The 22,013-nt window shown below is 40.7% G+C and overlaps 1 protein-coding gene across 4 annotated transcripts in view; it reads right to left on the reverse strand.

Annotated features, from left to right (window-relative positions):
• The window catches only part of KCNJ16 (potassium inwardly rectifying channel subfamily J member 16), a 70,388-nt gene that overhangs the window by 17,883 nt on the left and 30,492 nt on the right, over positions 1 to 22,013 (reverse strand). The window contains exon 1 of one of the 4 annotated variants that reach the window (XM_025436791.3): positions 7,738 to 7,972. The exons of the other annotated variants lie outside the window; for them this stretch is intronic. The gene's annotated coding sequence lies outside the window, so the exon portion shown is untranslated. Of the gene's footprint in view, positions 1 to 7,737; positions 7,973 to 22,013 lie in introns of those variants that run through there. 4 annotated transcript variants of the gene reach the window in all.

Here is a 22,013-nt window from a genome sequence, read left to right on the forward strand (position 1 = left end):
TTTTCAACAACTTTTGAACATGCCCATGCCAACTTCCATATCCACAAACATTTAAGAAAGGAAACATAATAGGCTGAGGGAATATTTGTCCTGTTAGTCATTCACATTTGTCTAAATGGCACTAAAATCTCGTGAAAACCAAAGACCTCACCCCTTCCTCCCCAGCACCACCAGCGCAGAACTTCCACTTGGTTCTTAGTACCAGGCTTGTCTTGGTAACACAATATCAAGCAAAACTGATCTCTACTTCCCCTCCCAGTAGTGCCATTCATGTCTTCTATCCTGGTCATTTGACTCAAAGAACATTCTTTGTATGGAAACAAGACATTGGGATTTGTGACCTTGCCCATCTGTAGGCATATTTCCCTAGTCTCTTTCCACAAGGAAATTTTACTCCTTGGGGAGTTCAAGAGAACAACACTAATAAAAATCTCAGCTATCTAAATAGTAATGGCCAAGAAGTCAAAAGGTACCACCAAGGAGCTCAGGGTGGTACAACCTTGAAGTTCCAGCCAATAGGCAATTTGCAATGCTCATCAAGGTTTCTCTATGTGCTCTTCACTTCTACCTTTAATGATATCCTTCCCTCAGTCCAGCTGGATCTTTTCTTTCAGAGTCTTAATGCTGTGTCACACTCCCTTGATCCTAACAGTAGTTCTGAAAAGCGAGTGCTATTATATCTTTATGTTTTGCAAAATAACAAGTTAAGGCTTAGAGAAATGAAGTCTTCCATTAAAGAAGTAGGTTTCAGCCCACATCTCATAACTAGATTATAAGTGGTACATCATAAAGGTTAGTGCCATGCTCTTGGATGTGCATGTTTTTTGTATATAAGACTCGAACCAGATCTTCTAGAATTAGGGAGAATGTGTACTATCTCTATGAGTCCAAACACCAGAGTTGCAGGGAAGTATTTCAGCATCTGTGGTTGTTTTCAAGCTTTCCTGAGATATATCTACCCACCCTACAGATAAGATCAGCCCTGATGTGACCGCCAGTATACACAAGCATAAATGATTATCAACCAGGGCAATCCCACTTAATCAAACCATTAAGAAGTGTCAGCAAGGAAAGAAGCCAAGGGAAATTCAGATCCAAGGTGGCGAGGGGAGGACTGGGGAATGCTGTCAATGAGAGCCTATTGGGCACTGCCTTTTCATAGAGAGGAATGTTTCCAATTGTGAGATTATACCACCAGTGGGTGGGCTTGAGGGAAGACTTGTTGGCTTTGGACACCCTTTGGAAAGAAGCCAGTGTTTGAACACAAAGGGAAAAACAATCCAGTGTGGATGATGTCACAGAGCATCCTGAGGAAAGCAGCAAGGATAACGCTTCCTACTGCTTGGATCCAAAGAACACAGACTTATTTTGGTATGAATTCCTTGTGCAGCCGGTAGCTTGACTCTCATAAGGGAATCAATCCTAATCATAAAGACTCAGAGCTGCAGAGGAGGGTGTGTGTGTCAGTCTGGTTCCCGATCTGTGAGTTAGAAAATCAACACCCCTACCTCCTCTCCACACATGCTCTAGATTGTTTATGAATCCCTCTAAGTAGGCAAAGGCCATTTCCACTGGGGAAGACAGACATGTCTCTCTTCAGGACACTCTCAAACTGTGATCGAATAATCTTCCTTCTCATATAACAATGGTGATTATTAGATATGGGCAGGTGGGTGTAGGGAAGAGGAGCCCACAACAGGAAAGGCTTTCTGTCAGTGGCAGCCCAATAACAATATAATGAAGAGAAACTTGTGCCATAACCAATGGCTGAGGAGAGTCTATTCATCAGATCAAATCAGAGATGAAAGAATATCTATCTATGCATTGTAAATATTTTTAAATTATCTGTGTATTTTGATATTTTGACATCCTAAGGACAAAAAGAACAAAACAACACAGCACAACATTCTGACTGGGGAGACACTGCCCCTCCTAGGGCTAGGGAATTCTTGGAGATAACAAAGGACTCAGCCTGGAACATGCTTCTGATATAAAAGCACCGTATCTCCTCCATCTGGCCCGTACACTCAAGGAGGCAATATTCTTCTGCCTTAGTCATCCTGGGGCCAGGTATCAAGCAGCTAAGGACCACTCCCATGGCCCAAAGCCCATCAAAATTATTTAAACTAACCAATCCTAAGCAATGGGTCCTGCCCTGCCTTGAGTCTTCCACACAAATCCCTAGAAAGGTCATGGCTTTCTAGTCCCTCGCCTCACTGCTGTCCTCTGCCTTCTGACCACCCTGGTGTCTTTCCCTTGTGCTCCTGTGCTGGGTCCTGTCCCTCTTGTTTTGAGGGCCCATGAGGATAATAAACTGTGTTTTCCTGAGCCTCGATGCTGTCTGCTTTTGTTTTGACCACACCTGACTGACCACCTCATAAAAGAATGCAAAACCATTTAAGGTTGGGATGGGAAGAAACACATTTCCATCTTCATGGCAAAAGAAACTCCACAAGGGGAAAGAATAGCTTGCCCATTACGGTCCAGAGTTTGTAGGTAGAAGTAGTACCTTCCACCATGAAGAGGTATCCTGTAACATTATAGATGAATGACAGCATGCTCTGAGTCTTCCAGTCTTTTTTTTTTTTTTTAAGATTTTATTTATTCATTCATGAGAGACAGAGAGAAAGAGGCAGAGACACAGGCAGAGGGAGAAGCAGGCTCCCTGCAGGGAGCCCATTGCGGGACTCGATCCCAGGACCCCCGGAATCACAACCTGAGCCAAAGGCAGATGCTCAACCACTGAGCCACCCAGGTGCCCCTGAGTCTTCCAGTCTTGAGAGTGTTAGCCAAGACTGACCAAGCAGCTGGTGGTAAGGTGCAGTGGTCATAACTTCTTGCTCTCAGTATGTGGGCCTGGGAGGCTGAAAGGGACACCCCAAGTGGCTGTCAACACTTACTCAGGGAGAAGATAGCCGTACCTTTCTAAGTATCAAATCGGATAGATGTGGAGATATGTAATACAATGGCCAGACTCTTAACATCAAAGCTAAGGTTTAGGATTGCCACTGGAATGGGGCATTGGCTGTGCTTGGAGGAAGGCCCAGCTACACACTTGCAGAAGCACATAACTTCAGCTGAGCTGCTGGAGGACAGTAAAGAGAGAAAAGAACTACAGTTAATCAGCTTAACAGCCACCCAGTGAGAGGCCAAGGGACAATAAGGAAGAGAAAACACAGAAGTGGGGAATTGAAGAGAGGTGAGAACAAGCAGCAAAGTGAGACCCAGGCAGGCAAGCATTCCACATTGAAGAGGTATAGCCCAAGTGAGGGCTCTAGGCGTGGAGCTGAGTGGGCTTTAGGATCTGGGCTCCAGACTGAGAAAGGATACGGTTTGGATATAATCCTCAGCTTAGAAAGAAACACGTCTTAAGTGCCAGGCACTATATGTCCATGTATCTGTTTAATTTTCCTCCAAATTCTGACAATCAGTTATCAGCATCATCCCCTAAAGATGCAGAATTAAAGCTGAACTAGTCTGGTAGATCTATCCAGGTCACACAGAGAGTAAATACTTGCGAGGGGGTGGGGGTGGGAAGACTACAGGAGATCCATCCCATTCCACAACTCAAGTTTTAAACCTTAATGAGAAGAGAAGCTGTTAGAATCAGGATGAAAGTGGGTCTCTGCACCTGATCTCAGGGGGGAAAAGAGAAAATTACAACTGGGCATGGGTTCAGAGCGGAGCTAACTGCAAGAGGCACTGGCTAAATCCCATAGGTGTGTTTTAGAACCACTTAGGTGCTCTATGGATTGATCCATCTCCAAACCGGGAACAGCGGGGCCCGCATGTAACGTCAGCACCATTAGCTCTAGGAATCTGAGTAATTCACAGCAGGGAAATTTAGGCAAATGATTAAGGCCAGCAGAGATGAGCACTAGGAAAGCTTAAATGAGCATAAAACCATATCTTTCCCAGAAAACCAAGGCAAAGATTCAACAAAAATCATTTTTCATCCACACAGAATTTCTAGTGAAAGTCATAGACGTTTGTTCAGTTGGAGACAATTCATATCTGAAGCGTAATGTTCCACTCTGGGTATCTTGCTCTTTAAGAGAACTGGCTACCATGGTAGAGAAGTGGAGCATAGGAAGAAGTAAAGAAGAAGAAAACATGAAGGAAAATATATACGTATGTGTTCAAAACCAACGTGTTGGATGAGTAACCACTATATCCCGTGTACTGTCAACTACTTGTGCTGAGATCATTACTTGACTCTGCTCCAAGTATTTCATAGGCTTGAATGCCAGGATGGGACATCTCTATCCATCTGGAGAGAAAAGTGTTTGCTGTGTGTGATGCCACGGAGGGTGGGGTCTAGGTGTGGGATGTACACGGAAGCTGAATTAATATCTACACCCAGAAGACTATTTTTATTGTTAGTATCTCTAATAATTGAGTGAAGATTAGGAGTCTCTATTCAGAATTTGGATGATCAGCTTGAAGAATATATAGACATTTCCTGAATTTGTTAGGAGGTTTCAACTACATAACTCTGAAGGTCTCTTTTGTTCACAAAGATTTAAGCTTTTTTTTTTTTTTTTAAGATTTTATTTTTATTTTGAGAGAGAGAGAGAGGGAGAGAGAGAAGCAGAAGCAGGCTCTCCACTGAGCAGAGAGCCCGACGTGGCCCTCAATCCCAGGACTCTGAGATCATGACCTGAGCTGAAGACAGATGGTTCACTGACTGAGCCACTCAGGCGCCCCAGATTTAAGGATTTTTATACTATGTTTTATTCATTAACTAGTAAATAGCATCTACTCCAATTGTATGAGATGAAGAGTGGCGAGAGACTGCCCAAAAGGATTAAAAATAAAGCGTCAGACCTCATTTTCTCATTAAAGTAAAAAACACTTGAGTCTTCCAATTTTTTTTTTAATTCTTATGAGCCATACCGTTATGGCAATAGGTAAGATCATACTGACCCATGTTTCTTGTTCATTGCACTAACTTTTTAAATTTTAGCTGATCTGTCTTTATTTTCATTTTGTATTTCTCTGTACACCCTAAACTAAAAACAAACCAACAAACAAAAAAACCTCAGCCTGGATTGTGGATTTTTCTCAGCAAAAAAAATAGCGACAACCCAGGATAATGATTGAGAGGGAAGTTTATAAAGGCAGGAGATGCTTCTGGATCAGTTCATTCTTGTGATGCAGGGTGCCCTGAGTCCCATGGTGAGGCTGGGCAGACCATCTCTTGTAGGTGAACCAAATGCAGGGTTGTTTTTTGTTGTTGCTTTTTTTTTTTTTTTTTTAAAGATTTTATTTATTTATGAGAGACAGAAAGAAAAAGAGAGAGAGAGAGGGGGAGAGACACAGGCAGAGGGAGAAGCAGGCTCCATGCAGGGAGCCTGATGTGGGACTCGATCCCGGGACGGGGATCACGCCCTGAGCTGAAAGCAGACACTCAACCACTGAGCCACCCAGGCGTCCCCAAATGCAGGTTTTGATGGTCTGGTCTTAGAAGGGCCTTTCCAGGTTCTTATCATGACCTATCATTCCAGATACATTATTTATATCATGAAAATAAAATAGCGCCTTTGCCTTAATCATTTAGATATGATTTTTGGAGTCAGACTGATTTCTCTTTGAATCTCATCTCTACTGTGTACCTAGCTAAATTCAGAGCAGTTATTTTACCTCTTTGATCCCCATCCCTTTTAAAAAGGGTAATTAAGAGAGTTAAATCAGATAGCATTGAACGAGTAGGTGTCCCATAAATGTCAGTAGTTTTCACGCAAAGCTTATCACTTGGACAAACCAGGAACTTTGCTTCAGCTGATTTGAAGCAGCCACCATGACCATGGGAGAGGCAGATGTTTTGATTGTAAGGGATTAAAATATGAAATGACCAATTTGCCTTTATTAAACTAGGTATACCCAAACGAATAACCCTGGCCTTCATTCTCTTGTTGACTTTCCTTACCTGCCATGCTGGCCCAAGATATCTTCCCTGACCTCTACCCTCCGCCCCCCCATGCCTCCTGCCAGCATCGCTGGCCTTCAGAGACTAGGCATCATCAGAGAGGGGAGGCCCAGGGCAGGAGTGTGGATGTCTGAAAGCTGCAAGTTCAACACCACGGGTCAGAAAACCAAGGCAGAAGCAGGTGAAGGCTGGTGTAAATGGTCAGAATTACCTTGGACAATGCAACAGTAGCCTACCTTCCTTATTACAAAATTGTAATTGGCAGGTGTTTTCTCCAGCCTGAGAACCAGAGGTACGTTCCTTGGAGTTAAGCCATTTGAGAGATTTCTCTGAGCTTAGCTATTAACCTTACTCTATCAAGTATACATCAGTTTGCCTCCTCTCTAACATGGAGCTGGTACCCATTGTCTCTCACTGTGTGTCAGGTGCCCTATCAAACGAGATTCAGTGATATCTAAGAGACAGACATTATTAAAGGCGTCTGAAAAGGTGGCAGAGGGAAGCTAAGCAACTTGGGAAGGTCGCACTTCTGATAAGCAGCCACTTTGGGCTGTAGCTGCAGGATTATGGGCTTTCAGAACCCCTGCGGATATTGCCCCTAGCTCCTTTGAATTTCTCAGAATTATGTCAAGGCTCATACCAAATAACCCAAGGGCCAGGGAAAGGGGCTTTTAAAAGAAAAGCTTAAAGGACACTTGGGTGGCTCAGTGGTTGAGCACCTTCCTTTGGCTCAGGTTGTGATCCCAGGGTCCTGGGATCAAGTTGCACATGAGGTTCTCTGCAAGGAGCCTGCTTCTCCCTCTGCCTGTGTCTCTGCCTCTCTCTCTGCATCTCTCATGAATAGATAAATAAAATCAAGAAAGAAAGAGAAAGGAAGAAAGAAAGAAAGAAAGAAAGAAAGAAAGAAAGAAAGAAAGAAAGAAAGAAAGAAAGAAAGAAAAGCTTAAGGAGTTTCGTCAGTAAGACATGTTTAGGTTTAAAGCCATGGCCATGCATCTCTGCGATCTTGGACATTTCCAGGTAGTTGAGCTGCATTAGCTCTGCCTCCGCTCCTTCCACTGGCGAAGTGGGAAGCTGAAGGCGTGGAACGCAGCAGCTGCTATTTACTCCCTAGCAACAGTCCAGATTGCAAATCGAAAGACAACAATGAGTAGAAGCAAACCTTTAAAAGTTAGGAAGCCCAGTGCTCTTACACCTCATCAGACTTCACGGTTTGAGGAGCTTATTATTTACCGGAGGTGCCTTTCAGCAGCTTTTTTCTAGTGAGACCTTCCTGTGTTTCCATCTATATTTTTAGGTGTAAGGACGCAACGAACGATGAATCAAAGACAGCGTGTCCTCACACACCGTTTCAAATTCTCAGTGCCACCTTGTTGGCACCTGGGAGCGGTGGAAGAGTGGCAGCGACCTACAGAAGAGGTGGTTTGACGAATGATTGTTCCCACGGGAGATTAAAGGCTCATCCTTTTCCACATTGTCCCCAGGTCAATAAGTAATGGTCCTCTGGCTATGTCATCATGCTTTTGATCTCTCTCTCTCTCTCTCTCTCTCTCTGAATGTTACTTCCCTTAACTGATCTATGAATGGCACTCATGTTCTTAATCTGTTTGGTGCACACCCCCACCCCCCCGGAGATTACACGAGAGAAAGAGAGACTCTTCCCAGCCATAGATGGTACAGCAATAAACAGCCAAAGGAAGCTCCATGAAGGTGCCAATTAGCAGGCATACACCCAAACAAGGAGCTCGAGATCAGGCAAGCAATTAGTTGAGGCTTGGATCACTCTGTAACCCACTAAATGGTCTTACCTTAGTTACAGATCATGAAGTTCAAAACCCTGAGTCCTTTTCATCTCCTTGCAGCACTGCTACTACACATCTCAGGCTCGTTTGTCTCTGCTCCTTCCTGCTCTCTCTGGAGCTGTCAGCACCTACCGCCATGGAGATGAGAAACCCCACAGGAGAATCTCGCTCTTCTTTGCCTTTTCCGGACACATTCACCAACACACAAAGGCCAGTGAGTTCTCAGCTTCACTCTAGTGAATCAACACTTTCTTTAACTGGTTCCCATGCCTACACGTAGTAGACAGTCTTGCCAATGGTGGCTTACAGAAAACAAGCATCGAGAAGAAATTAGCCTTCCTCCCTGCCCATCTACATCTTTGTCTTTCGATCAGATCTGGCTTCCCAGATCATAGAATGGACCCAGATTGCTCCTAACCTTCTTACTGTCCCAGAAGGCTGGATTTTCTCTAACCAACACCTCCAGGACTCATACAGCCTCTTCCAAGTGTGTTCTTCGTAGGTGCTATCTTGTTGCCGTAAAGATTTTTCTGTGTAAACACACGCCCAATGTAATCCTAAACCTAAGGCAAACCACTTCTTGCCCAACATGATCTCATTCGGGTTCCAAAGAAATGTGTGCCCCTAGATGACCACTAACAACCTCAGTAATGCTTCCAAGGACAAAGCTTACATCTCTTTCTGAGAAACCGGTTTTGTTTTCTGGCTTGTTTGCTTGCTTCCTCTAAGTCAAGGATAAAGGAGGGAATACGTTTCTTCCTATTGCCTATTTTCACCTATTGAAAAGTCTTATAATTTGCAATGAACTAGTCATGAAAATGTGGACATTTTTAAGAAATTGCCGAATGTACCAAGATAGTAAATGGTGCCATTTACGAGATGATGGAGCTGGGAGGGAAGGGATTTTGAAGTTGAGGTATTCTTATGCTAACTGGGTATCCTCTCTGGCAACTAAATGAAAATGTCAGGTGGATGATACATTACTCTGGAACTGAGGGAGAGGTCCAGAATTAGAAGTTATCAGTACATATGCAGTATTTAAAGCCACGAATGTGAGTGAGACCAGACAGGCAGTAAGAATAGTTAGAAAAGAATGGGATTCTAGTGCTCAAGCTCTGGGGGCAACCCTGTCTGAGGTTGGGAAGATGAGGGAGGTCCTACAAAAGGAATCTAGAAGGTGAGCTGTTTGAATTAGAAAGGAAAGCTCGAGATGTGGTACGAAATGAAACAAGTGCGATAGGAAAAAGGGAGTTATCTGTGTCACAGATTAATGATGGGTCAGGGTAAGAACTAAGAGTTGACCCTTGGTTGTGGCAATGTGATGTCATTGGTGACTGATGGAAGATGCCTCAATAGCGTTCTGGAGTCAGATGCTTGATGAGACTAGAAGCAAGTGGGAACAGGGTGAGAGGGAGTGGAGACTGTCTGTAGGGAGCTCTGCTCTCAAATGTTGTAGAAAAAAATGCTGGATGGATGGGAAAGGATATAGGCAGCGGCAAGGATTTATTTTTCAGGGAGAGGGTTTTTGCTTTCTTTGATTTTAACATGGCAGATGTTCTCATTTGTCGTATAAGATATTGCCAACTTTTTGATTTTTTAATAAAGTGAATGTCCTACAATTAGCCCTGTGTGTCATTTCCATTGCAAATAGTATTTTGGGGAAACTTGAAGAAGGTGTTCTGTTTGATCTCATGGTTTCCTTTCAAAATCATAGGGAGAGAATGGAATACTATTATTGGGTCAACAACTGGACCTGCTTTTTGCAGGATATATTACTAGCCACGAATTTCAACTAACTGGGTGAAAAGTGAATAATCAACTGTTTTCTTTCAATATTTTTCCTCTTTTTTCTCCTACATTATGTAAAATACTTCGCTTAATTTCATCTTAAGTAAAACTGTTTTTATAATGGTGTAAAATGATATAAATAAACCATAGGAAATATAAAACCCACATTAATAACTTTTCAGTAAACATTAATCAAAATAATCCTAACATTGATCTACAACTTAATCATGGCGTTATCCTAAACTACTGGTTCACCTAGAACATGCTTGGTATATAGTTAAGGCTTAATGCTTCTTTCTTAAAAAAAAAAAATTAAAACATTATTTTAAGAAGATATGGTATGTACACACACACTATGGAATATTACCCATAAAAAAGAATGCAGTCTTGCCATTTGCAATGATATGGGTGGAGCTTGAGAGTATATTGCTAAGTGAAAAAGTCAGTCACTGAAAGAGAAATACCACATGATTTCACTCATATGTGGAATTTAAGAAACAAAACAAATGAACAAAGAGGGGGGAAAAGAGAGAGGCAAGCCAAGAAACAGCCTCTTAACTATAGAGAACAGACTGTGGGTTACCAGAGGGGAAGAGGGTGAGGGGATGGGTGAAATAGGTAAGGGGGATTAAAAAGGGCACTTGTGATGATCACTGAGTATTGTATGCAGTTGAATCATTATATTGTACACCTGAAGCTAATATTAATTATATGTTAACTAACTGGAATTTAAATAAAAACTTTAAAAGAATGAGTAGATGAGTAATAAGAAATCTGCTATTATAACCATTTTCTGTAAGAGTCACACTTATTTTAAGACTAAATTATGAATCTGTGTCCTTTATAAACCATTCAGACTTCTGAGAAGAGAGAATAAAATATGAGACATATAAATTGAGTCTACATAATCTGACAGACTGATATGCTAATAATGATAGATTTAATGCATATAGTTTTTATATAACTTTTATAGTACTACTGAGGAGGTGCATAAAATGTCCTCATCAGAGTCACTTTAAATATGCAAAATATCCTAGGTCTGGGTTTCTCAGCCTTGACATTTGAGCCAGGTAATTCTTTGTATGGGAGGATGTTCTGTGCCTACAGGGTACTTAGCAATATCCTTAAACTTTGTCCACTAGATGACAATGTGACTCAACCCCCTGTGTGACAGTCAAAAATGTGTCCAGATGTCCCTTAGGGGGGAAAAAAATCAACTCCGGGTTAAGAATAACTGTTCTAGACTCAAAGAACTGAGTACATGAGTTTTGTTTTTAGTTAAAGGAATCTGTAACAGAATATGGACTCAAAACACATGTGAATGTAATCTCTTTCACAAAATATAATAAATGTGAATTCCTTAAGGAGAAGGTACATACATAAAATGTGTATAAAAGGATGCAGTGTTTTTAACATTGACTTTGAGCATCGCAAAGCTTGGGAAAAGGTATGTTCATAAGAAGAAAGGTAGACTTCACGTGAATGGGTAGGGTAAAACACGTTTCCATGGAAGGATGAGTGCTAACTTGGTTTTCAGAGAATCATATTAAGATTGGCTCAATTTCTTATCTTTACAATAAGAGGCAACATCCCGATTAAGAGCTGAGATTTGTAACACTGTTGATTAGAAACTGTCTCCAGCTACTTTATTAGGCACACTGTGTCTCAACGCTCTCATCTATTTAAAAAAAAGATAATAAAAATACCTATTTTGTGTAGCTCTCAGCAGGTGTAAATGAATTAATATTTGTGAGGCACTTAAAAAATATCAGGCAATAATATTTGCTGCCTCTGTGTTGTTACATAGGAGTCTGATTGGGAGACTATGAAGAGAGATGAATGCGGGTTGGTGGATGAGAGTTTCTGGTTGGCCAAAAGGTTTCCGGTTGGCGAAAAGTCAAACAAAACATAGAAAACATTGGAAGGAATCTGCAAGGCTGAAGGGATGGGCAGAGTCCTTTGAGGTAAGCTTAAAGATATGCAAAGGAAAGGCATTGGTCTAGGAGAAAATCCCTACAAACTATTCTTATGATAATCTATGTGATAATCTAACTGACTAATTCAGTAAAGTCATTTGAGATAGGGAAAAAATAGTCTGACTCCCATGTGGTACAGTATAGTAGGTACTATGTAGTAGGTAAGGGACAAAATTACTTATTTTAACCTGGTTTTCCATACCTAGTGAACAATTGTATGTTGTTTTCTACAGCCTCAGCCTCTGCTGAAACCTTGCCCTCAGAGACCCAAATAACCTTCACAGGTGCCATTTTTGCTGGCCTGAGGGCTATCTGCTATTCTAACCCCAGGCTACCATAGGGACAGAGAAAGTGCTTGAAATCCTTGCTACTAAACAGTGTGTTTCTCTCCCACTACTTTTGACAGCTCTTCCAACACATATGATACTAAAATTATTTGAAATTCATTGACTCATTTTCTTCTCTTTGGCCAAACTGTGCCAAAGTAGAGTATCCTAGTAGACTTTTGAAATCAGAAATAAATCAGTGTAAGCTGGTTAGCATGTATTTCCTCCCAAATTAGTGATAATTACTTAATTTTAAAACTGAACATGAGATTTACTAAGGTTTCTGTTTTGGGTTGTTCTTTTGTTCTGAATTTGAAGGAGTTATTTTTCCAGCTGGTTTTTGTGTCAGTCACAAAACAAGTGTTACCAAGCAAAGACCCCCTAAGAACTGCCAAAAATGTCTGAGTCAAGTACTGTCAGAGGAGGATTCAACTCAAAATATGAATCCTCAAGAGGGCATTAATACAATATGATTAATACAGAAATCATTGCTTGAGTCTTTCTACCAGATTCCCTCACGTTGGCCCTCAGGCTCTGTTTGAGCATTGTTTTTGACAAGGACCTCTGAACCCTCATGTATTCTATTCCTGTTTTATGATGAATCAACGCTACCAATGAGGAAGTTCTTCCTTAAACTCAGATCAAAATGTGTCTCCCCATAGGTTTCATAAGGCTTTTCGGTCCTCATGCTATACCTCTGAAAATCGAGTCTTGTACTACTTCCAACAGCAAGTTCTTCAGACAATGTAAGATAAGAATCTTCTAGTTGCTTCTTTCTAACTCAATCTTCACTTCTTCCACGAAAAAATCTTCAAAGACTTCAAATCATTCCTCATCTGCATAGTGCTTATTTAATTTGTCACTCTTGAAAGCGTAAAAGGTAGGAACAAATTGCAAAATGACAAGTGACTAAGAAAATAGATGTCAACCAGGACTGCTAGGACATTTAGTCAACATAAGGATAAGCAATGATGTGCTGGCAAATTTTAACAAGGCCTTCAAGGGGTTGGTGGGCGAGGGGTGGGGGGGGTGGGGGGGGTGGGGAGGGGACTGCCTGATAGAGTTTGCCAATTTCTGTCTGTAGTGTAAATACTCCAACCATGACTGATTTCAAATTACCAATTTGACATCTCAGAACGCGAATTTGGTAAGAGGTGGACACCACTGGATCTCCTGAGCTGATCTGAGCTGCTCATGCAGGACACTGTACAATAAATCAGCCAGGTTTTAGTATTTGCTCAATGTCCTGCTTGTTCTCCTTTGAAGGTCTCTTTTAACATGTGATATATTTTAATTCATAATTACTGAGGTGATGTTTGACCAGCCTCAGATTCCACTTGAAAAAAATTCTACTTCAAAGGTCCAGTTCCATCAAAATTCAATGTCAAAGCATCTATCAAGGGGAGAATATATCTTGTCAGAGACAAACCCTCTAGCTTCTGCTATTTGAGTCAGAAAAGGAAAATTGGCACTTGCACTGTAAATAAAATAGTCCTGTACATAAAATCAACTGCAAAATTGATTATTATTAAATTAGATAGACCACTAAGCAATTATTATATACCCTAAGCCTAATTAGATGTACCACTAAGTTGTGTGTGTGTGTGTGTGTGTGTGTGTATGTGTGTGTGGTTTTGTTATGGAATGGAAAAGACACTGGAACTAAAACTGCTGGCTTGTTAAAAGGGATACTGTAAAACATGATTTAAAGTTTTAAATGTTTACATTAATTCAGTAAGCATGTATCAATTCCTTATCACACATTAAGGAAACTAGAAATATTTGACTTAAAACTCAACAATGAGGGGCGCCTGGGTGGCTCAGTCATTTGAGCATCTGACTCTTGACTTCGGCTCAGGTCATGATCTCAGGGTCCTGAGACCCAGGCCTCTGTGCTGGGTATGGAGCCTGCTTAAGATTCTCTCTCTCCCTTGACCCTTCCCTCTATCTAAAAAAAAAAAACAATCATCACAGTGAATAAATTTGTTTTCATGTTTAGGCTTTTTCACTCTTGGATAGGCTCCTGCTTTCTTAAAAGCCATGGATGTGTTTGTTTTTGTTCTTTAGTGAATCCACTCTGCAGTAGTTAGTCGTGAGTCACATTTCCCCAAGGGTGTAATTTACACCCTTACTCTATTTATACTGAATGCAACTGGTTGAGACAAACTATGTTAGCACTGAATAAGCATTAGCAGGAAAAATAAAAATGCTTATTTGGCTTAATCAGGAGATCTAGGATGGCAAGGAGTATGAGAAAGATCGAGCTGGAGTGGTGAGCAGTACCTAGTAAGTCAGGTTAAAGAATGTTGATTATGCTAAGGAAGAATTAAAGGTCTTTTGATCAAGGGAGTAAGCCAATCTGATTAGCATTTCGGAGGAGATATTCTGGCTGTGGTGGTGGGAATGGATTGGCTAGACAACTGATAGGGAGGGCAGTAAGAAAGATATTGCATAACCCTGGGGAATAAAGCAAAAGGAGCAGATTGGAGAGATCCTTGGGAGTCTGAATCTACAATAATCAGAAATCCGTTGGTAGGGAGACCGAAGGGAAAGGAGGAACCCCAGAGTGGAAGAATGGGGAACAGTCAGGGAAGAGTCAAAGGAAAGAATGCATGCAGCTGAGATCAAGCCTATAGCTTGGGTCGCAACAGGTTTGTGATTTTATTCCCTGGTTAAGTAAAGGGAAGATGGGGAGAGGAGATAGAATTAGAGATTTAAAGAGAATGGAAAACATTTGAAATAGCCACTGTAGGGAAGCTGCAAACCATGTGATGTGGAGCTGTACTGAGGGCCCGTTTCTTAGTGACATTTCATCAAGAATCTACTAACATGCATAATATTGTGAAAAAGTGTTCCAGATGCTCCCAATGGGTCATCCCACTTCCCTGTAATGACTTGTTCCTCTAATTTCTAATGAAACCCACCAAACATAGCAAATGCTTTGTGATTGAAGAATTTTAACAAGGTAACTCATTCCATTCTTTGTTTCCAGATTGACCACTAACTGGCTTTTGTGACAAAAAATAGTGAAATTCCCACAAGTATTTGCTCTGAAAACATTTGCTGGAGACCCCCCACCTGCCCTCCAAACAAATCCCGGACATCAGCCAGGAGACAGGAGTACAGAGACAATGCAATCCTTGCTGTCCTTGCGAGGAACTCCGAAATTTAGTCAAGGAACAAACCCCAGTGAAGTCATGTCTCGTTTGGGATTAAATGGCTAACTCTGATTCTGCAATCGTATTAAGAAAAATGCACATAAAATGCCCAGGAATTTTTCCTTTGTTTGATTCAGAAATTAAACGTGCACACGTCATGTCTGCAAAATGAACATTTCACCATGTCAGACGCTTTCTTTGACTGTGATAGGATGTTAAAGAGGAAGAGAACGTGTTACCTCCTTTGGCTAGCTGTGCCATGTGTCTTGCTGCATCTTTGGAGTTACATATTTTAAATGAAGTTTTGTCTACACTCTAAAAAGCAAAGTTTATATCCAAAAATCTTAGCTAATTTACTAGCTATAACCTGCTCAACCAAGAGAGGCCATTGTGAATGCAAAGGTCAAAGCATCCTTGATTGCCTCATGCCAAGTCAGCCCAGCTCTGAGAGGCTTGGTTTTTAATACAACAGAAAGTGTACATCATGAAGACATGATGTGATGAATTATAAAGACAACTGCCTTCATTCTCCATATGACGTTATGCATATATTGTCTTGTAACAGTGCTTATCTGATACCTAATACAATTAGAAAAATATTGTGTTGGGACTCCTGGGTGGCTTAGTCAATTAAGTGTCCAACTCTTGATTTCAGATCAGGTCATGATCTCAGGGTCCTGGGATGGAGCCCCACTCTGGGGGAAGTCTGCTTGTCTCCTTCTCCTTTTACTCTTCCTCCATCTCAGTCTCTCTCTCTCTCTCTCTCTCTCCCTTTCTCTATCCCTCTCTCTCTAAGATAAATAAACAAATCTAAAAAAAAAAAACCTGTTCTGCATTGTCACATGAAATAAAAAGATTGTTCATTGGAAATATGAACATCTATTTTGATAGAATAATACTAACTATCACTTATTAAATACATACTACCTATTGGGATTTTTGTGACTGTTTTACAGAAATTCTATTTTAATTCTTAAGCAACCTATATGGTAGGTACCAGAGTCATTAGCAATTTTTAAATAAACCAACTGAGCCTTAAGTATGTTAAAAGACTCTCCTCAAAGTGACATGATAAATGAAATTTATTGGCAGGATTAGAGTTGAAATTTTGTAATATCAGACCACACATTTCAGTTAATCAAGGCAAAATCAACCTCAAAAACAGAGCCAATGTGAACCAGCCACAGGGGGTATCGATTACACCTGAGTAGTTCCACAAAGAAAACAACCACACAACCCAGACTGTATGCAAGAGACTCACAAGCAGTGAGACAATTGCTGTAATGACTTGGAAGTAAGATTGAGTAATACAAATGCCAAATCATCACAGATCTGAGCTAGGTTGAAGGAATCTTGACCCAAGTGTGAACCAATTCTAATAATTTTTCTGGCTTTCAGAATTATTGGCACTATACTTAATATCCAGTGGCCCTAAATGATTTTCTGAACTTGGGCATAGCTCATCTTGACATTGAAAGGTTTCTATATAGAAATTATAATAAACATTGTAGAAATAAAGACTACTCAAATGAGAATCAAGCAGGGGGTACCATTTAGAATTTACTATAGCAAGGGAGTCAGCCATCTCACTTGCGTTTGGCAGAGACTCAAAGAGAGACAAGAGAGCAGAGAAGCTTTATAGTGAAAATGGGCAAGTTAAAGGTATGACCAGAGGATTCCGACATGGGAACCTAAAATCAGATTAATTGGAAGCAGGACATTCTTTGTGATTGGTTTGGAAAGCATGTTTTGTTTTCTCTGATTTGGATTTCAGTCAGAAGCAGGGGGAAAGATTGAGACATTGGAAGTCAATGACCAAGTCTTGACCATCTGGGGCTCACTGCTCCAAAGACTGTGGTTTGTCGCCTAGCTATTTGTTTTAAAGGTTATGGGTCAGAGTTGTATTGTCATACATGGTCTTGGCCATCATCCATTTGCTTATCCAGCCTCCCAAAGCAAACACCACAATATGGTGGCAAATGAAATGTGGGACAGCTACTTTAACAAAAATATGCTTCTTAAAACTATAGCCTCCACATCAATACTTGTAGATTGGATCATTTGGGATTAAAACCCCAGAATAAAGTATTCAAACTCTCCATCACAGGACTAAAAAAAAAAAAAAAAAAAAAAAAAATTATGCATTTAATCATTCTTTTTTTTTTTTTAATTTTTTTAAAGCACAGCTTGGCTTTCTTAGAAATCTATCTATTAGCTAAATATTAAAGCTGGATTGATTAATTATAATTGAATCTCCCCAATCTTAATGAAAACTATTATAACAAATGCTTAATGATGATGGTTTTTCTGTGGAGAAATTGCATCATCTTGCAGTAAAGGATCTTGAGAACAACAACTCCTGCCATCTATCAGGACTGGTGAACTCTCACATGTTGGGTGCATCATGTTCCTAGACACATGGCATTTTGTCCACTTTGCGTTCACTTTAAAATGTGACTCTATTTTAACAGTCCAAAGTTATTTTAAATCTGGGTGGTACAGGGGGGAGCCAGGGCATAATAAATCTCAGCCTTTTTAAATCTACCAAATCAAATTTGTCTTAGCCACAAATAAAGTAAGGTAGACATACTTTCCCATCTTCCCCACCTTTTCTGCTGGCTCTATTTCTGTGGCTTCTCTCAATGTTGGCAAATAAAGCGCACTGGATGGGTGTGGCAATTTGCATACTTTGCCAGCCCATTCTTTCTTTCTATCTAGATGGTGTCTGTGTGTACAATGCACACTTTTGCTAACTGTTAGCAAGGCAAGTTCTTTCGATTTCTACCAGTCTCTCTAAGCCAGAAATGCCAACACTCACAATCAACAGTCTTTTCAGCTCCTGGATGTTTTCTCTTACAGAACCATTTATTTGATATTCTTACCCGACCACCCTCTGCTGAAAGTATTGCAATTGCTGCCCTGAAAATAAAGACCAAAGGACAGGCTTGGCCGAAAGAGTTGGGTCAATTATTCCGTACAGATGCTTCTTGAAGGTTACTTTTATTTTCACTTTGGTTTTTCCAAAGCCTTAAGTAAATGCAAATGTTACTATTGTTATTTCTCTTTAGGCTAGGAAATCTGGAAAATATAGAGGAAGCTGCAGAACACACAGTCGTCTGGGGCACAAGAGAAGTGATGGCAGAAAATCTGAGTCATGAGTTCTTGCGTCAATACCCAAATCCCTCTTTTCTCCATGTTTATAGGATAACTATTTCTGAGAATACTTCATGTCTTTCACCTTTCCTCAATCCACAGCTGATTGTTTCTTTATTTTCCCTTTTTATTTGCCTTTTCTTTCCCCTTTGTGAAACACTTTCTTCTGTTTGGTTCATTATCAGCCTTAAGGTTGCCTGCCTACTGACGAAAAAAATCAAAATCTTTTTTTTTTAGGATTTTATTTATTTATTCATGAGAGACAGAGAGAGAGAGAGAGAGAGAGAGAGGCAGAGATACAGGCAGAGGGAGAAGCAGGCTCCATGCAGGGAGCCTGATGTCTCGATCCCAGGTCTCCAGGATCACGTCCTGGGCTGAAGGCGGCGCTAAACCACTGAGCCATCAGGGCTGCCCCCAAAAATCAAATTCTGATAGTTGCAACTCATGGCAAAAGAGCAGTGGTGCTGTGCCTCTTCAAAGGGGTGAAAGGTTCAAAACGATCGGTAGAAGAATAAATGCTTCCATCTAATATTACCTAAGCATTTTATAATGGCCAACATAAACAAAAGTAAAATAATAGAAAGAATTATAGGAAAAGGAAAGGAAGGTCATTCTTCATTTCCATGGGTTTCTCTCCTCTTTTCTGAGGAAAGGGTGGGGTTTCTCATTTTTCTGTCATCATTGGCTGTTACAGGTTGGCTTGGGTCCTCCCAGAGATATTTGGGGAAGTCCTCACCTCTGACACATGGAAATAGGGTCTTTGCCCATGTGATCAACTGGAAAAGAGGTCATTAGTGTAGGCTCTCCTCCAAAATGACTGGTGTCCTTCTAAGAAGAAGGAACGCCTGCCCAGAGAGAATAACATAGGTGTGAAGACAGAGATGGAGGCTGGAATGGCCTTACCACAAGCTAGGAGCCTTGGGTTACCAGAAAATGAAGAGGCACAGAAGGATTCTCCCCCAGAGGCCATGGTAGGAGAGTAACCTTGACTTCTGGCTTCCCAACTGTGAGAGAAGACATTTTTGTTTTAAACTGCCCAGTTACAGCAGCCTGAAGAAACTATTGCAACATCCATACTTGCATTTGAAAGGTTATTTTACACCTTTTAGGATTTTCTCATCTGTTCCTTTGTCTCTGAGAGATCTTCTAGGACCTTTGCACAGATGCACTAGTAAGCAGTTCAATTACTTCCAACTATACACCAGCTGCCCTAAGTCAGTCAGGTTCTGACTTTGTTTACCATCAGTGCCATTCTAGATATTAAGTTTACTCTCTGGTTGTGATATATCACATTCCCAAGAGCTGATGGAAATCTTAGTTGCTCAAACTTGACATGACATCTATAGATCGCTAGCCATCTATTTCTGGGGAGGTAGAGGGGTGGGTCTGCTTATATAATTTATTGCATAATTTTGAATAGACAGGCTAAAGGGAACAAGCACAATTTTGGAAGATATCATATAAATAAGTTGGCTTCTATCTGGAAAGTGAGACTCATAAAACAATAAAAACTAAATAAAAAATATGCAGAGCCTGCTCTGCTTCACCTAAATGTACTTTCAAATAGATATTCTTGGTTTTTGTTATTTATGAGGCAGAGCAAATTTTAGACCTTTCGGTATTATAGAACACCTGTTTTCCTGGCCTATCAATGAAGATCTGCTTAAATAGCACAAGTGACCCCTCCCAATCTTCTTCAAATTAACCTCACATCCACGCCACCATGGTATTTGACATGTTAATATTATTCACATTATAGCTCTGTGCACCCAGAAGTCTCAAATTAAATGTAGATATTACATGAGAGGGTAAAATAAGAGAGAAATATCTCTCCATGGAGTAGGTCAGGATGATTTGAGAGTAGAGTCTAAATGAAATAGAGATCCCTGTGTATCTGATAAAGAAAGCCCTGTGTGGATCAAGCAAAGACCTGAAAACCTTTCCAGAATAACAACAAGGTCCTAGGCCAGCAACCAATAGAACAGATACAATTAAAACATCAGAAAGAGGTGTGCACGCGCGTGTGTGTGTATGTGTATGCATGCACATGTTGGGGGGATAGGGTGAGCTCCTTTGGGGAAGGAGGATCCCAAATAAAATAACTAACATAATGTAACTTGTGCACAGTATATCTGCTCAAGGAGCTAATTCTATTCTATCTCATTTCTAAGCCTAATTTTTTTTTATTCTTTGCCTCCAATAAATAAATGCTATTTGTTCGACCTTCCCAACTTCTGATATTCAAGGCAGGTAACAGGTTGTTTGCAATGGTATGACTTCTAAGACATAATGCCAGTCCACAAGAAGTTAGTAGGCTATTTAGAAGGCAAGATATAAGAAACATAAAATGACCACTTGAACTGTATTTTTATTTCACTTTTGCTTTGGTGAACAGTCAGATGAGTGGGAAAGGGTCATCGATGAAGGTCAAGTGAGTGCTCGAAGGAGGGCAGGCTCCTTGCTGGTTTAATTCAATTCATCCAGTAAGGTGTCATGCAAAAGGTGGATTTGGTTAGAACTTTGGGAGACATGCTTGGATAAATAAGAGTCAAATGGGAGAAGGCTTACGTTCCCCGGATGGGAGCAAAGAACACAGCATTTTTGTAAAATGAGAAAGCTGGATTCATAAAAGAGAAGTCGTGGCGCAGAATGCCAAAACGTTTTGTTGGACCCCAAATGACAAAGCTTTTACCAGCTTGGCTAAGGACTTTGAATCCTTTTTTTTTTTTTTTCCTGGTTTTCTTTTTTTAGTAGCCATATATCTCTTAAAGAACACTACTTTTTTTTTTTTTTTTTTAAGATTTTATTTTTTTATTTGACAGAGTGAGACCACAAGCAGGGGGAACAGCAGAGGGAGAAGGTTCCCCACAGAGCAGGGAGCCGGATGCAAGACTTGATCCCAGAATGACCTTGGGATCATGACCTGAGCTAAAGGCAGATGCTTAACCGACTAAGCCACCCAGGTGCCCCTTAAAGAACATTTCTGGGAGCATCTGGGTGGCTCAGTTAGTTAAGGGTCTGACTTTCGATTTCGGCTCAGATCATGATCTCACGCTCATGAGATGGATGGAGCCCAGTGTCAGTCTCTGTGCTCAGCAGGGAGGCCGCTTGAGATTCTCTCCCTCTTCCTCTGCCCCTTGCCCCCAAACCGCTTACACCGTGTCTCTCCAAAAATATATATATTTCTGAACAAAGTTTTGGTTACATTTCTGGCAATCAAAGCAATTAGTAACAGATGGCACTTCTACTCTTCAGGTGTTGTGTTTGACCAACTTTGCAAAATTATACAATATACATTTCTGATTACTTAAGTAGATGAATCACAGCTTATTGGAGATGACAGAATTTGATCGTTCAAAATGACAGCCACAGACTTTTAAGTGTCTTTAGCATCATGAATATGCTAAATGCTCCCAATGAATTCAACTCAATCTGTAAGTAGGGCTATGTACCTAAATTAGGTCCATAATTCAGCCCAGAAAAAGAAAGGACCAGGGAAAATGACATCTGAGTGCTTTCATTAACCTCAATTGCCCATATAATGTGTGCATTTTTATCCAGCCAAAGTGTAACAAAGATGATCTGTTTTCTACCAGCGAAAGGTGGGTGAAAAGGCACACAGTGTTTTTAGGTAGACTTTCCCCCTTATCTTAGAGCTTTCAAGCCTTAGAATTTTCTTTCAAGGGTAAAACAAAAAACCCAGAACAACGACCCTATTCAACTATAAGAATCACTGTGATCAGCCTTTCCAACTCTGACCCTTTGGACAGGAGCAGAAACAGCAGGTTCTCCCTGGATTGTGTTGCCCTGTTTAACCAGCACAAATACTTTGGCAGGGAGATAAGTAAGTGATTAAATCCAAGGCGGAGCCTAAAACTATA

The sequence above is a fragment of the Canis lupus genome, chromosome 9, assembly GCF_003254725.2.
Source record: "Canis lupus dingo isolate Sandy chromosome 9, ASM325472v2, whole genome shotgun sequence".
Classification (NCBI taxonomy): Eukaryota; Metazoa; Chordata; class Mammalia; order Carnivora; family Canidae; genus Canis; species Canis lupus.